This window comes from Pyrus communis, chromosome 17 (assembly GCF_963583255.1).
Source record: "Pyrus communis chromosome 17, drPyrComm1.1, whole genome shotgun sequence".
NCBI lineage: Eukaryota > Viridiplantae > Streptophyta > Magnoliopsida > Rosales > Rosaceae > Pyrus > Pyrus communis.
The window spans coordinates 16,727,886-16,742,013 of NC_084819.1; the positions used below are offsets into that span (position 1 = coordinate 16,727,886).

General features: G+C 38.5%; 1 pseudogene; it reads right to left on the reverse strand.

Annotated features, from left to right (window-relative positions):
- Nucleotides 1-4,488: 4,488 nt before the first annotated feature.
- On the reverse strand, nt 4,489-12,931 carry LOC137723682 (endoglucanase 25-like; annotated as a pseudogene).
- Between the last annotated feature and the right edge of the window lie 1,197 nt (nt 12,932-14,128).

The window sequence follows — 14,128 nt, forward strand, 5'->3', positions numbered from 1 at the left end:
GGGCAGCGAAATCGACACATAAAGCACACAACTAAAAACGTGCAGATGTAACACGTCGAGTTCGTATCCAGTAGCCAATTGATGGGCGCTATATGGTTGGGTTGCAACATGCCTTAGGTGGACCAATATGACTGCATGTAATATTGCATGGACCCAAGCAGCGATCGGGAGCTTGGTACGTATGACTAACGATCAAGCAATCATTTGTAAGTGCTTAATGAATGCTTCTGCTAGGCCATTTTGGGTGTGAGCATGGGGTACTGGATGTTCAACTTCAACCCCCATTGACATGCAATAGTTATAAAAAATTTTAGATGTGAATTCTCCAGCATTATCTAATCGAATAGATTTGATCTAATAATCAGGGTGGTGAGCCTTGAGCTTGATAACCTAAGCTAACAGTTTGGAGAATGCAGCGTTCCTTATGGACAACAAGCACACGTGTAACCAAAGTGTGGAAGCGTTAACCAAAACCATAAAATATCTAAATGGTCCACAGGGAGGTGAATTCGTCCACAAATGTCCCCTTGAATCTTTTGTTAAAAAAAAAAAAAAAGGATGATTCAAACGAATCTTGTCATAAGAAGGCCCAATAATAAGTTTTCCCATAGAGCAAGTTTGAAATACGATTCCTTGGATCGAACCTAAACTTCGGGTTTGTGGATGCCCGTGTGATAATTTGAGGATACGTGGCATCGCCGTTCGTCTAAGGTGTCCCAAACAATCATGCCAAAGTGTAATTTTGTGCATGGTCATTGAGGTAGGGCCGGCCACATAGTGGCTTTCTATAGGGCGTATAGTCGTAGTATACAGACCCCTCGGGTTACGCTTCATCTTCTATGGAATATGCTTTTGGCCATATTTGTAAGAAGTGATGCACATAAATTCAACTTTGTTTTACACATAGGTTTTAGCGTGGTAATTATTATCTCTAATATCCTTGAAACTTAACAACGTTCTTCCGGAACGTGAAGAATAAAATGCCTTATCAATGGTTAAGATTGAACCATTAAACAAAATTATATGTGCCTTATCCTATCCTTTGATCAGGTTGGATGGGTCTGAGAGGGTTGTCAAGGGGTCATTCTTAGGTACGAAATTAGTGAAATATATGCATTCACGCAAAACGGTGTGCGTGGTTGCACTATCTGCTAGATAACTTCTTACTAGTTATACCTAGAAAGAAAAATTAATTTGAATCGGTCACATGCATAAAAGTTCTTAAAACAAATATCTATTCAAAATAATTTAAGTATTCAAGGATGGTAATTAAAAAAACTTAACATTCAACAATAAATCACCAACAAATAATCCAACCATAAAGGAAAATTGTTCAAACTTAAACCAAAAACAAGGGGGTTCGGCCACTATGTGGAATTCAGCCCCCTTATTCTAAAGTTCAACTAAAAATAGTTCATGTCTGAGATTCTAATCTTCCATAGGGGTAATAGCCTCCTGAAAGTCATAAACCTCCATCTTGGTACTCTCCGGTTCATCCACTCGCATAAAGTTTGATTCAAACTTCTTATGATGAGAATGACATTCAGCTATAACTTTCTGGGGAGCACGGAATGTATGGGACCATTGGTCATTTGAACCACAGCGGTAGTACATGTCTGCATCCATGGTTTCAGGTACTTTGCCCTTATTCTTGAAGTTTTGGGCCTTATGAGCGAGGTTAGGGCGCTTCTGTACTCAGTTTCCTCCCTTAGATGGGCCTTGGCTCTGTTGATGTTGACGGGGTAGCTTCTGGCAGTTCCTGCCACACCTATGTTGGCGTTTTAGGGGTTGATTTATGCTATAATGTGCTTCAGGAACAGTAGTCGCCCTAGAAGGTCGAGCTTGATGATTTTTTTATCAACATCTGATTCTACTTTTCAGCAAGAAATAAAACAGAGATTAAATCTGAAAACTTAGTGAACTTATGAGCTATATGTTATTACTGCAGGACAATATTGGTAGCAGAGAAGGTCGAATATGTCTTCTCCAGAATATCCTATTCGGTCAAGTACTCGTTACAGAACTTGAGAAGTGATTGTGACAAACTTCAAAATTATATTCATTCATATACTTAAAGTCTTGGAAGCGTAAATGATGCCAGTCATGTCTTGCTTCAGGCAAGAAGATGTCATTTTGGTGATCAAAGCGATCAGCCAAAGCAACACAAAGTGTTCGTGGATCTTCCTCAACAAGGTACTCAGTTTGCAATGCATCATGAATGTGTCTTCGGACGAAGATCATGGTAGTGGCTTTCTCAGCTTCGCCAACAAGGTTGTTTGTCTTATCTTCAATAGTAGGATGCAAATTCTTTGCTGTAAGGTGGAGCTTCACATCTTGGACCCACTTAAGGTAGTTTTTTCCAAATTCGACATGTTATGGATAAGGATATGGTTAGTGTAATGGAGAAAAAAAAAATCAATTCACTCACATATGAGTAGAACATTCAGGTTCTAATAGACATGTATTGGTTTAAATTTACATGGAAAAAACTTTGGGTTCTATAGGTGATGTTTTTAAGGAAAACTTCATGTTTTCAAATAAGGCATGTTTCTAGAAACTTCAGATTTCGAAAGAATTATGAACTTCAGGTTCATATGTTCCTATAGAGAAACACAAATAAATATACAGAAATATGTAATACGAAAATATGCAAATAGTTCTAGAATTATGATTGATTTAATTATTTGGACTTCGGGCCAAAATTAAAGTGTGGGTGAAAAATTATAAAACCCATAAGGCCTAAAAAAAAGGCAATTAAACTCGTGACCCAAAGATACAGACTAAAGTCCACATGTGGGTTGAGAAAATTAGTGCCATGAGGTCCAGGCCCAAAAACTGGGATGGGGTAGGCACGGGCCTTGCATGTAAGCATGCCTAGTCGTCACAGAGAAGTGGCATGCGAATGCAAGCCAAAAAATAGGGGCCCAAACGGGCTATGATCTAGTGTGACGCGGTGCAGATGCACCGATGCACCAGCTGTAAGTTGGGATCGAGTGCATGCAAGGACACGGATGCACTAGCGCGGGGCTGGGATCTGGTGCAACGTGGGTGTAGGGGGACACCAAAGGCTAATGGGCTGGTGTCATATTGGCTTAAGGTGATCAGCAGCGAGCCTAGGTTTGCAGGCCCAAATAAAAAAAACTTTTTATTATTATTATTACTATTATTGTTTCTGCAAGCCAAGAAAAGTCTAGGCCCAAAGGGTCATGGGCCAGACTAAACACAAACTCCAACTGTGCTGGGTGTACGCATTAGAGAAGAGGACTGGCGCCGCCACTTTTGGTGACCGTGTCTGGGTTCAGAGAACTTGGGGCAAGTCATGGGGGTCGACGGCAACCACGATGGTGAACGGAGAAGGTTAATCTCGGCGTTAAAGAACCAAACCCTAAAAATTTCAAATAAGATTTTCAAGAAATTCCGATGAGATTCAAGTGAATATTTGTCCAATTTTCATCGGGGACGACTTTCGGTTATCGATGACAGTGACCAGAGGCTCAGGGCGGTGGCTGCAGGCCATGCCCGTGGTGGTCGTGGATAAGGACGCCATTAATGAGGTTGGGTTTTTCTGGGTTGCAAAGCCTGAAGCTTATGACTCCATGGCTTGGTTCACTCGGCTCGGCACAGGGAGCCCAGGGACTTGGCTTCCAGCCGTCGCACTCCATGTTCCTAACGAAACCCTAATATATATATATATATATATATATATTTTTTTTTCAATTTCCATATTATAATTTAATGCATATTCAACATATAAGTCAATGCATTAGTAGATATTTGAGGCAATTCATGGCAATATCAATTCACATAATTCAACAATTATGGATAAAATGCATACACAATTTATGTAGAATCTAAAATTCGAAAAACATAAAATTGGGTCATGCATTATAGTGAATGCTCATGTTATTAGGGCTGCAAAAATATTGAGATAAGTTGTTTTGAAAGAACTTGATTGAGTGATGACATTGATGAACTAGTTTGATGCAAAAAACTTCCACGTCAGATTCCTAAGCGCAACGGTAGGAGCATGCCGATAGCGTGTTATGACTTATTTTATTTGATAAGGAGAGAGAGGGTCGGCGGCACATCGAGAGAAAAAAGAGAGATGTGTTTGTAGGGTTGTGTAGAGGATGTTGTTATCTCCATACGCAGTGCCTTTATTTATAGTAATAAAGGAGGAAAGAATTCTTCTCATCCAAATAATATAAGTCCTAATAGAGAAGAATAACTAGAATCAAATTTAATCTAGGATTTACAAAACCACACTTAAATACAAAGTTTATAACATATTCACATATTTAATTAACAAATATATTCATTTTGAAGTGCATTCTTTAAAAAAGAAGGAAATATCTGCCGTTTGCAGACTACATGCTAGCTCATATAGCAAAATATTATTAAAAGATTTAGCGACATGCAGGTAAATGCGCAAAGTTTAAATGTAAGATTTGAAATCCTGAAGAACATATATGATCGTCTTACTACATCTCATGGCTTTCGTGACGCCGGCGGTGGTGGTGGAGTTGGAAACATCGGCGGAATGGCGGTGAAAATGGTATTTTTGTCAATCCCAGTAGCTTTGTCTCCTGGCAAAGCAACAAGTGCTGCTACTAAACCTGCATTTCCCGCCAGAGTAGCCTCAGTGTAATTGTTATTAGTACAAACATCATGGAAGCAATCATCTTTGTCTGGGCCAGCAACCATAGCACCATCAATTGTGTTAGGGTTTTGCTTTGAAGTGTCCCTCCATTTCCAACCCCCATCGCAACTGTACTTGATCTTGTTATTCGGAATAGATGCACCTCTGTGGTGGACATGTGTTGGGAAACGATTACCAATCCCTACAACATAGCTCAATTTTTTGGGATTTTTTCCCAGTATGTAATTAATTTGGGTTTTAGCAAATTCACGTAGGACATCAATAGAATAGAAGCTTGGTCCACGAAACATCCCATCTGAATTGGTATTTTCTGCTGATTCAAGATAATCGCTGTAGAGAGTAGCTAAGAAGGCTGCGTTGACTATATATTGAAGAGGTTTTGGTTTTCCATGATTCAGTTGGATTAAGCCTCCTTTTGTCCTATTGAAGGTTGTGAAATATGGGAGGTATGAGCACATGATTGTGTTAGCCTCATTGTGAAATCTTCTCGAAGTTTCTCTATATGGGTACCCAGGATTTATGAATAACCTCAAACGGGTTAGAAGTACCTATTCAAAAAGAGTATCAGCATCATGATCAATTAGCAGTAAAAGTTTAAAAGGAAAACTCAAAATTTTATGATGGCCTGCATAATAGCCATTTCATTTTTTGAGTTTGATTTTCTTATTAGATGTAAAGATAGAAAATTCAGAAGGGATAATTAGGGATGAAAAATCGAAAGGATTGCCGGAAGGAAGTGGAAAAAGTTTTTATATATGGAAATGATACGCAATATGAAAACTACAAACAAAAAAGCATAAACAATATTTTAGTTGGGCTTTTACACTTTTAAGTTATTGTTTTCATATGCATTACAATACATTTCTTATTCCTCATTCCCATCACTTTCTTACACCCTTCTTTTATCACTCATTTTCTACATATATTTTCTCTCTATTCCTAGCAAAAAATTAATATTTAAAAATTAAAGGAAATGATTTTCATATTTGTCCCAAAGAATCAGGGAATATATTCAATTGAGATTTTGAAGGATTTTTAAAAGAGTTATAAATCTGTAGAGTTTGATGGAGTTTTAATTCATAGGCTTTCATAGACTTCATGTTAATGTGCTCTCAAAATCTTAGAGAAGATGCTGGATTTGTTAAGGATTCTGGGACATTCATGAATTTGTTTTAAAATCCTTATTAAATACCTTTAAAATTTGGAACTCTTTTAAAATTCTTTAAAATCTCAAATGAATACACCCAACAAGATAAATGAAGATATATTAAACATAAACACTACAAACTCCCTTAACATACCTGAGCACCAAGAAGTTTGTTGTCCTAGCTCAACACTCCATGAATAGGCCCCCTTTAAGAAGGCAGCGTGTTTGGCAAGACCCGGAGTTGTTCCAAGCTGAAGATAAGAGTTGTTGCCTATTGCGTAGTATTAACAGTATTGGTTGTATTACAATCACCAAGAAAATACAGAGACAAAAGAAAGGAAGAAGAAGAACGAAGATACAGTAAAGTCTTAAGGAAAATCTGAATATTCTTTTGATTGCTTAACTGACTGCTCATATTCTCACATTCTCTCCTTTTATACAAGAGTAACCCCACTCCTACAATCTTAGCTGACTAGACTAACCTTATCCCAACAGATCCTAACTATTTAACAGATTCTAACAACCTTTTTGATGACATGGCATTTCATATTTTGTAAAACAGTATAGGTCAACATCCTCACTCAATCTCAACTAGAGTAGCCTAGCTTGAGATTGAAGCAATGCCAAGTAAAGGAAGGACTGTGAAGGCCCTTGGTTAACACATCAGCAGTTTGGTCATCAGTGGACAGATACTGAACTAACAAGTCTCCCTTGTGAACTCTTTCCCGAATGAAGTGATAATCCGTATCTAGATGCTTAATGCGAGAATGAAACACCAGATTGGCACTTAAAGCAATAGCTGATATGTTATCACAGTAAATGGTTGGTGGCTCAGGTAACTCAACCCCGATATCTCTAAATAACAACCTGATCCAGGCCACATCAGCAGCCGTATGTGCCAGTGCTTTGTACTCAGCTTCTGTGGAACTTCGAGATACTGAGGTTTGTTTCTTGGACTGCCAGGATATAGGGTTATTACCAAGATAGACAACATATCCAGTTACTGACCTTCTTGTATTCAAATCAGCAGCCCAATCCGAGTCTGAGTATGCAGTCAACTTCATAGCAGTATCAGATGTATATGTAATGCCACACTCTGAAGTTCCTTGAAGATACCTCAAAATCCTCTTAACAGAGTTGAAATGAACATCCGTTGGTGCTGTCATGAATTGACACACAGAGTTGACAGCAAATGCTATATCTGGGCGAGTAAATGTGAGGTATTGTAATGATCCAACCAAGCTCCTATACAATATAGCATCTTTCAACAGTGTACCCTCAGTGAGTAACATCTGACAGTGAGGTTTACATGGTGTAGTGCCAGGTTTACAAGACTCCATACCAGCTTTATGAATGAGATCCTTGACATACTTGGATTGATTAACAAATATGTCACCATTAGCTTTATAATGAATCTGTAAGCCCAGAAAATATGTAAGTCTGCCCATGTCCTTTAAATCAAACACTCCTGCCAAATCCTGAATCACAGCATTGAGTTTGGTACCATTAGATCCAGTAAGGATGATATCATCCACATATAATAGCAAAACAAGTACATAAGTCCCATCAAGTTTCACAAATAAACTAGTGTCAGAAGAGGATGCATTGAATCCCAACGTTGGCAGATAACTAGTAAACTTGGAGTTCCAGGCCCTTGGTGCTTGTTTGAGACCATACAGGGACTTAATTAATTGACAAACATAATTCGGATGAGATAGATCAACAAAGCCCTGAGGTTGTTTCATATAAACCTCATCTTGCAACTCCCCATGTAAAAAAGCATTTTTGATGTCTAACTGCCTTAATTCCCATTTGTGAATTGCTGCCAAGGACAAAATGAGCCTCACAGTTGTGTGTCGCACTACTGGACTGAAGGTTTCTGAGTAGTCAATACCTTGTTCTTGAGAAAACCCTTGAGCTACAAGGCGAGCTTTGTACCGAGACACGTTGCCATCAGGATTTTTCTTGAGTTTATAGACCCATTTACTGCCAATGATCGATCTGTCAGGAGGAGGAGGTACTAATCGCCAAGTTCCTTGAGATTTAAGAGCATTATACTCTTCTTGCATTGCATATTGCCATTGAGGTATAGCAGATGCTTTTCGAAAACTAGATGGCTCAGTTGAATCAGTAATAGAAGCAACAAAAGAAAAACCTCCACTAAATGTGTGATTAGCCTCCAGCATTAAAGAGTGAAGCTCAGGACATGAAGCAATAAATGCAGCATAGGATTTCTGAGTAATAGTACCAGACTTCAATCGTGTAACCATTGGATGACCAGATGGTGCAGGAGGCACGGTATCAGATATTGAAGTAGAGATAGGAAGATGTACCTCTAACTGTGATGGACTATGGATAAGCAATAATGACATTGTATGTTGAGACATTGTTGGAGTAGAGGAGACAGAACCTGTAGGAGTAGTAATGAGATATTGTGCAGTGTTACTTGGCATTCGCAGATGCTGGAAACTATGCTAAGTACTGTCTTCAACAACCTGTGGATTTCCAGATGGAACTGTAGCAGGGACCTGAGAAGTGTAATGATCTTGACTTCTATAATCATGCACTTGAATAACCACTGGAGAGACTTTCGATTTTGAAGGACTATTCATATTCCCAGCTTGGGATAATAAGGGCAACACAAATGGAAAAACCGTCTCATCATGAAGCACATGCCTTGACAATACTAGCTTTCTTGTTGACAAATCATAACATACTACTCCCTTGTAACCAGAAGCAAACCCCAGAAAAACACACTGTTTAGTCCTGGATTGTAATTTATGCTGATTATATGGTCTTAAGAATGGATAAACAGCAGTACTAAAGATCTTCAGATTATGAAGTGTTGGTTCTTGAGCAAACAAAACTTGATAGGGTGATTTCATGTCTAAAGTCTTACAAGGCATTCTGTTAATAAGAAAGGCAGCATGTAAACATGCATAATTCCAAAACAGCAATGGAACATGAGCTTCTGTCAATAAGGAAATAGTTGTTTCTATTAAATGCATGTGTTTCCTCTCTGCAATACCATTCTGCTGAAGGGTATATGGACAGGAGATAGAATGAATAATCCCCTTAGTGTCCAAAAACTTGGTGAATATGTGACTCATGTACTCACCCCCACCATCAGTTTGCAGACATTTAATAGCACAATTAAATTGAGTTGCAATAAAGGAATGGAACTTGATGAACACTTGGAAAACATCATATTTATTCATAACAAGGAAAAACCAGAGAAATCTGGAATACTCATCTATGAAACTTACATAATATCTATATCCTTCCAATGACTTAATAGGAGATGGACCCCATACATCCGAATGGACTTTTTCAAACATGAAACTAGCTCGAGTATCTCTTACTACAAATGGTTGTCTACACATTTTTCCAGACAAACAGGAAGTACACACAGAAGGACTAGAATCAATACTAACAGACTTATTGAACCCTTTGAGCATTAGAGACAAAACTTCCTCTGATGGGTGGCCAAGTCTCTCATGCCAAGTTGAAATTCTAACAACTTTGCCAAGAAAAGCAGCACCTTTACATGATCGAGCAGCAAATCTTCTGGAAAACACACTCACAGGAATCTCATATAACTCTCCTCTACTCATGCCGTGGTACAACATCACCCCTGTTGCCTTGTCCTGTATGAAAAACACACGATCATCACATGTAAACCAGCAACCATTGTCCTTACATAATTGTTTAACAGATAGAAGATTGACTGTAATGGTGGGAACATGTAATATATTCCTTAGAAGTAATGAATGATTAGAAGTAGAAATGATAGATGAACCAATATGTTTAACCGCCAAACCTTCACCATTGCCAATGGTAATTTTATGATCACCGTTATATGGAGCAGGCTGATTCAAATTCTCCAGATTTGATGTCATATGATGTGAAGCTCCTGTGTCTAGAACCCAAGTATCAGCTGCAGAAACCCCTTGTACATTCTGGCCAAATTCAGTTGCTGACTGATTATGTGCAGTAAAAGCTGTAAGGGAAGGAGGTGGTGGTGGTCCTTGATAAGAGAAATTGGTCATGTGCCTGCATTCTAGTGCACTATGACCTTTCTTGCCACAAATTTGACACATAAGAATCTGATAATTCTGCGACGATGAGACATAATCACCTCTGCTCAAACAGTTTGGAGCAGTATGCCCCCTCTTGGAACAAATCTGACACTCAATTACTACCGGAGCACTAACATTTGTATTGCCATTCCAACCAATTCGAGAACCAGTATTTGAGTAAGAGTGTCCAAAGAAAGGCCCCCCTCTCTGTCTGTTATTGTAGTAAGGCCGAGAATTGTTCCAGGAGCCATTCCCATTTCTGTTCGAAGGATAGAAATTTGAAGAATTCCCAAAGTTCCTGTTTTGAAACCTGTTCCCATTTCCTCCATAACTAGAACTACTGCGATATCCTTGAGGACCTCCACTTATCTGACTACTGTTAGAACTGTCTCCTTGTGAGTAATTATTGCCTTGATATCCCCCCTTATGTCTTCCACCTGAATTCTCAAAGTGTTCCCCTTGAACATACATTGCAGCCATACTTGCAGTCAAAGATGTAATTCTGGACTCAACAGTAGCTTCAGCACTGAGCAACTGTGCTCGAAAATCCTTCAAATTAATGGGCGTATCCCTGCCAAAATGACAGTCTTGACCACTTCAAACTCAGGAGGCAAACCAGATAGAGCTGCAATAACTACATCATTATCTGTAACCCTTTCTCCAGTAGACATTAACTGATCTCTAATTGCCTTCAATCGCAACAGATACTTATCTATAGAATCACCCCCTTCTGAAGTGTATGAAATTCAGTCTTAAGTTGATTAACTCTGGCCATTGATAGAGACGCATACCTCTCTTGTAAACAATTCCAAGCTTCATAAGAAGTTTTACACCCAATGACATACTCCATGGCATCATCAGATAAAGTGGCAATCAACAAACTCAACAGTGCCATATCTTGTTTAACCCATGATTTATAAGCCTCAGTAACTTCTTTAGTAACACCCACTTCAGGATCAATCACAAACTTAGGTGGACATTGAGACTCTCCAGTAAAGAAATCAAAGAAATCGTACCCTCGTAACACAGAGTGAAATTGGTAACACCATTTCACAAAATTATCATCTTGGAGTTTTACAGTCAACATCCCAAGCAAACTTTCAATTCTCACAGCCTTATCCGACATTCTTGATTAAGATTCTAAACTTCAACTTTAACAATCCTCAACAGAATCAATTTCTTCAATCAAACAGATAACCCCAAATTTCAAGAACTTTCCAAAAAAAAAACAACACAACTCACAACTGTAACTCACAGATCGTCAACAATGGCATCAGCCTTTTTACACTTAATTATCACAATACCTCAGCAACAATTCAAGAAAACAATATATTTCATCAAACTTCAATCCCTTAGTAATAACCTTCACAATCGATCATGTATAAAATTTCACCCGTTTCCTTCAGGGACATTTCCACAAACACCATATATGCATACAAACGAAGACAAATAAAAGAGCCAACCTGACAATTTGCAAGACCCCAACGTCGAATCAGCAACGCAACACAAACTAACAACGAACCAAGATTAGCACAGCGGACAGAATCACCAAGAATCGACGCTCAGCGATGATACCATATTAACAGTATTGGTTGTATTACAACCACCAAGAAAATACAGAGACAAAAGAAAGGAAGAAGAAGAACGAAGATACAGTAAAGTCTTAAGGAAAATCTGAATATTCTTTTGATTGCTTAACTGACTGCTCATATTCTCACATTCTCTCCTTTTATACAAGAGTAACCCCACTCCTACAATCTTAGCTGACTAGACTAACATTATCCCAACAGATCCTAACTATTTAACAGATTCTAACAACCTTTTTGATGACATGGCATTTCATATTTTGTAAAGCAGTATAGGTCAACACGTAGTACAACCAAGCTGCACCCCATATGAATTCATCCCAGTAACTGGTAGAATTATAGAAGAGTTCCGCATCTGTACCAGGGAAACTGTATCTGCCTCTCTCATTCCTTGAAAACTTGAAGAATGTTTTGGCACCATGGACGAATTTTTTTTAGTAGGCTTTCTGGTCTTTAAAAACAATGGATGCAGCGGATAGAGATGCGGCCATTTCCGCAGCTAGATCGGAGCAAGCGTGGCATGCAGTCACAGGACGTATGTAATCAATATCTTCAGGACACATCCAACAAAAAATTTCGCAATCTGTAGTAATTGGATTTTCACTATCTCCATCATTATTCCCCAAACCAACCTATCAAAATGCATAGCAAATTAATAAGAAACAGTCAAATTGAGAATTAAAATCGGTAAATGAAAGAAAAATTGTAAAAGAGAGGAAATGATTAGGGACTGTTTCTAAAATAGGTATAGACATTTCTTACATAGTTTGGCATAAAAAAACTACAAGTGCTTACGCAACATAAAATCAATTTTAGTGATTTTGGCATGCATACGGGAAGTTTTAAGTACATTTATAGAAAGAAAAACATTCGTGTTTTAACACTCTTCTGATGAAAAAGTTTCTAACAGAAACACTTACGAACAAAAGTACTTCTTGCAAAAACAGTTCTAAAGCTACCAACAATACTAGACATCTAACCTGGTCAATGGAATCGGCAGAGTTGTTGAAGGTCTTGAGAAGGTAATCTGTGCCCCATTTGATAATGTCCTTAACGCGGGCGAGCTCACCAGCAGCTTTGTATTAACACTATACTCGATGACCCTCCAGCTGAGCATAGTCATGGCGAAGGATGCAGGGAAGTTGAACTTGATGGCATTTCCAGCATCGTAATATCCACCCACCAGATTATTAAGAGTATCGGTAAAATTTCCATCTCTCAAGCACGAGTCACTCCTCCAAGACACATTGTTATGCTTTGGTAGTTTTCCGGATCGCTGCGCATTGAAAAACATTGGAGCCTTGTGGAGCGCCAGCTTGTAGTTGTCTTTGGAAGGGGTCAGAGGGAAAGCATGGACGTTGGAGGCGGTGAGGAAGGTGGCGACCATGAGCGTTCCCGCCATCCACATCAATGCGTTGCGACTGACCATGCGGCTTCCCAAGGGATGGTGATGCATCATAATTTCTCACTTGTCTTAGCTAAAAGAGGTGTAAGAGATGTCACCTCAATTGTTTTGGAGAAACTAAATAAATAAAAAGTTTGACCATGAGAGAGAAATCACTAAAGAACAAAACTAAACCCTTATCGGCTTATTACATAACTTCTTGATTATGATAGGAACAAGTTTATAGATTAAATCATGAATCATTATGTAAATATCATCTTAGTAAAATAATCGGTGAAAACTAAGATCGTTTAGTCATTCAATTGTAGCTGTCACATCCCAGCCCGGGGCGGACCACTTCCCGGGCCCGCTCCACCACCGTAGCACGATATTGTCCGCTTTGGGCTTACCATTCCCTCACGGTTTTGTTTTTGGGAACTCACGAACAACTTCCCAGTGGGTCACCCATCATGGGATTGCTCTAGCCCCCTTCTCACTTAACTTTGGAGTTCCTACGGAACCCGAAGCCAGTGAGCTCCCAAAAGGCCTCGTGCTTGGTAGGGATGGGAATATAGATTTAAGGATCACTCCCCTGGACGATGTGGGATGTCACAGTAGCAAATAGATATATGATTTGTAATACTTTTATCAAATCTGTTCATCTGTTTTATACAATTTGATTACTAAACGGTCTTACTTTTAACTGTTTGTTTGTTTTTTTTTTTTTTTTTTGTAGTGATGATCTTTACAGAGTAATTTATAATATAAAAGATTTCAATCATAAGCATGAAATTCTACCAATAGACATCGAAGTATTTTAAGAAGAAATTCATTTTCAGTTGTTGAGAAGCCTAATCTTTCTCTTATAGTTAACCTCCCCCTGCCTGCGGCTATGGTTTGATTTTTTTAATATAAAATAATAATAAATAAATAAAAATTGTTTTATACCCATTGACACTAATTACTGGTTTGGTACTAAGGTGTTTTTTAAAAAATAGGGTATAAAAAAAAAGCTGGGAGTTTTTTTGTGTTTGGTGTGAACACGAAAAATTCTTGAAACAAGAAACAAGAATACGTGTACAAAATAAATATTTTTTTTGTGTTTAATGATTTTGGGGTTACGATCTCTCTCAAATTTAGTCCTCTGATTCTATCTTCGTAGGGTGTAGGTTTGTGGATGAGTTGTTGATCCAAAGGGTCGTCGGGGCTTGATCTAAGGATGAACAGTTGATGAACGGATTTTCAAGGGGCGTTGGGCTTGATCTTGAAGAA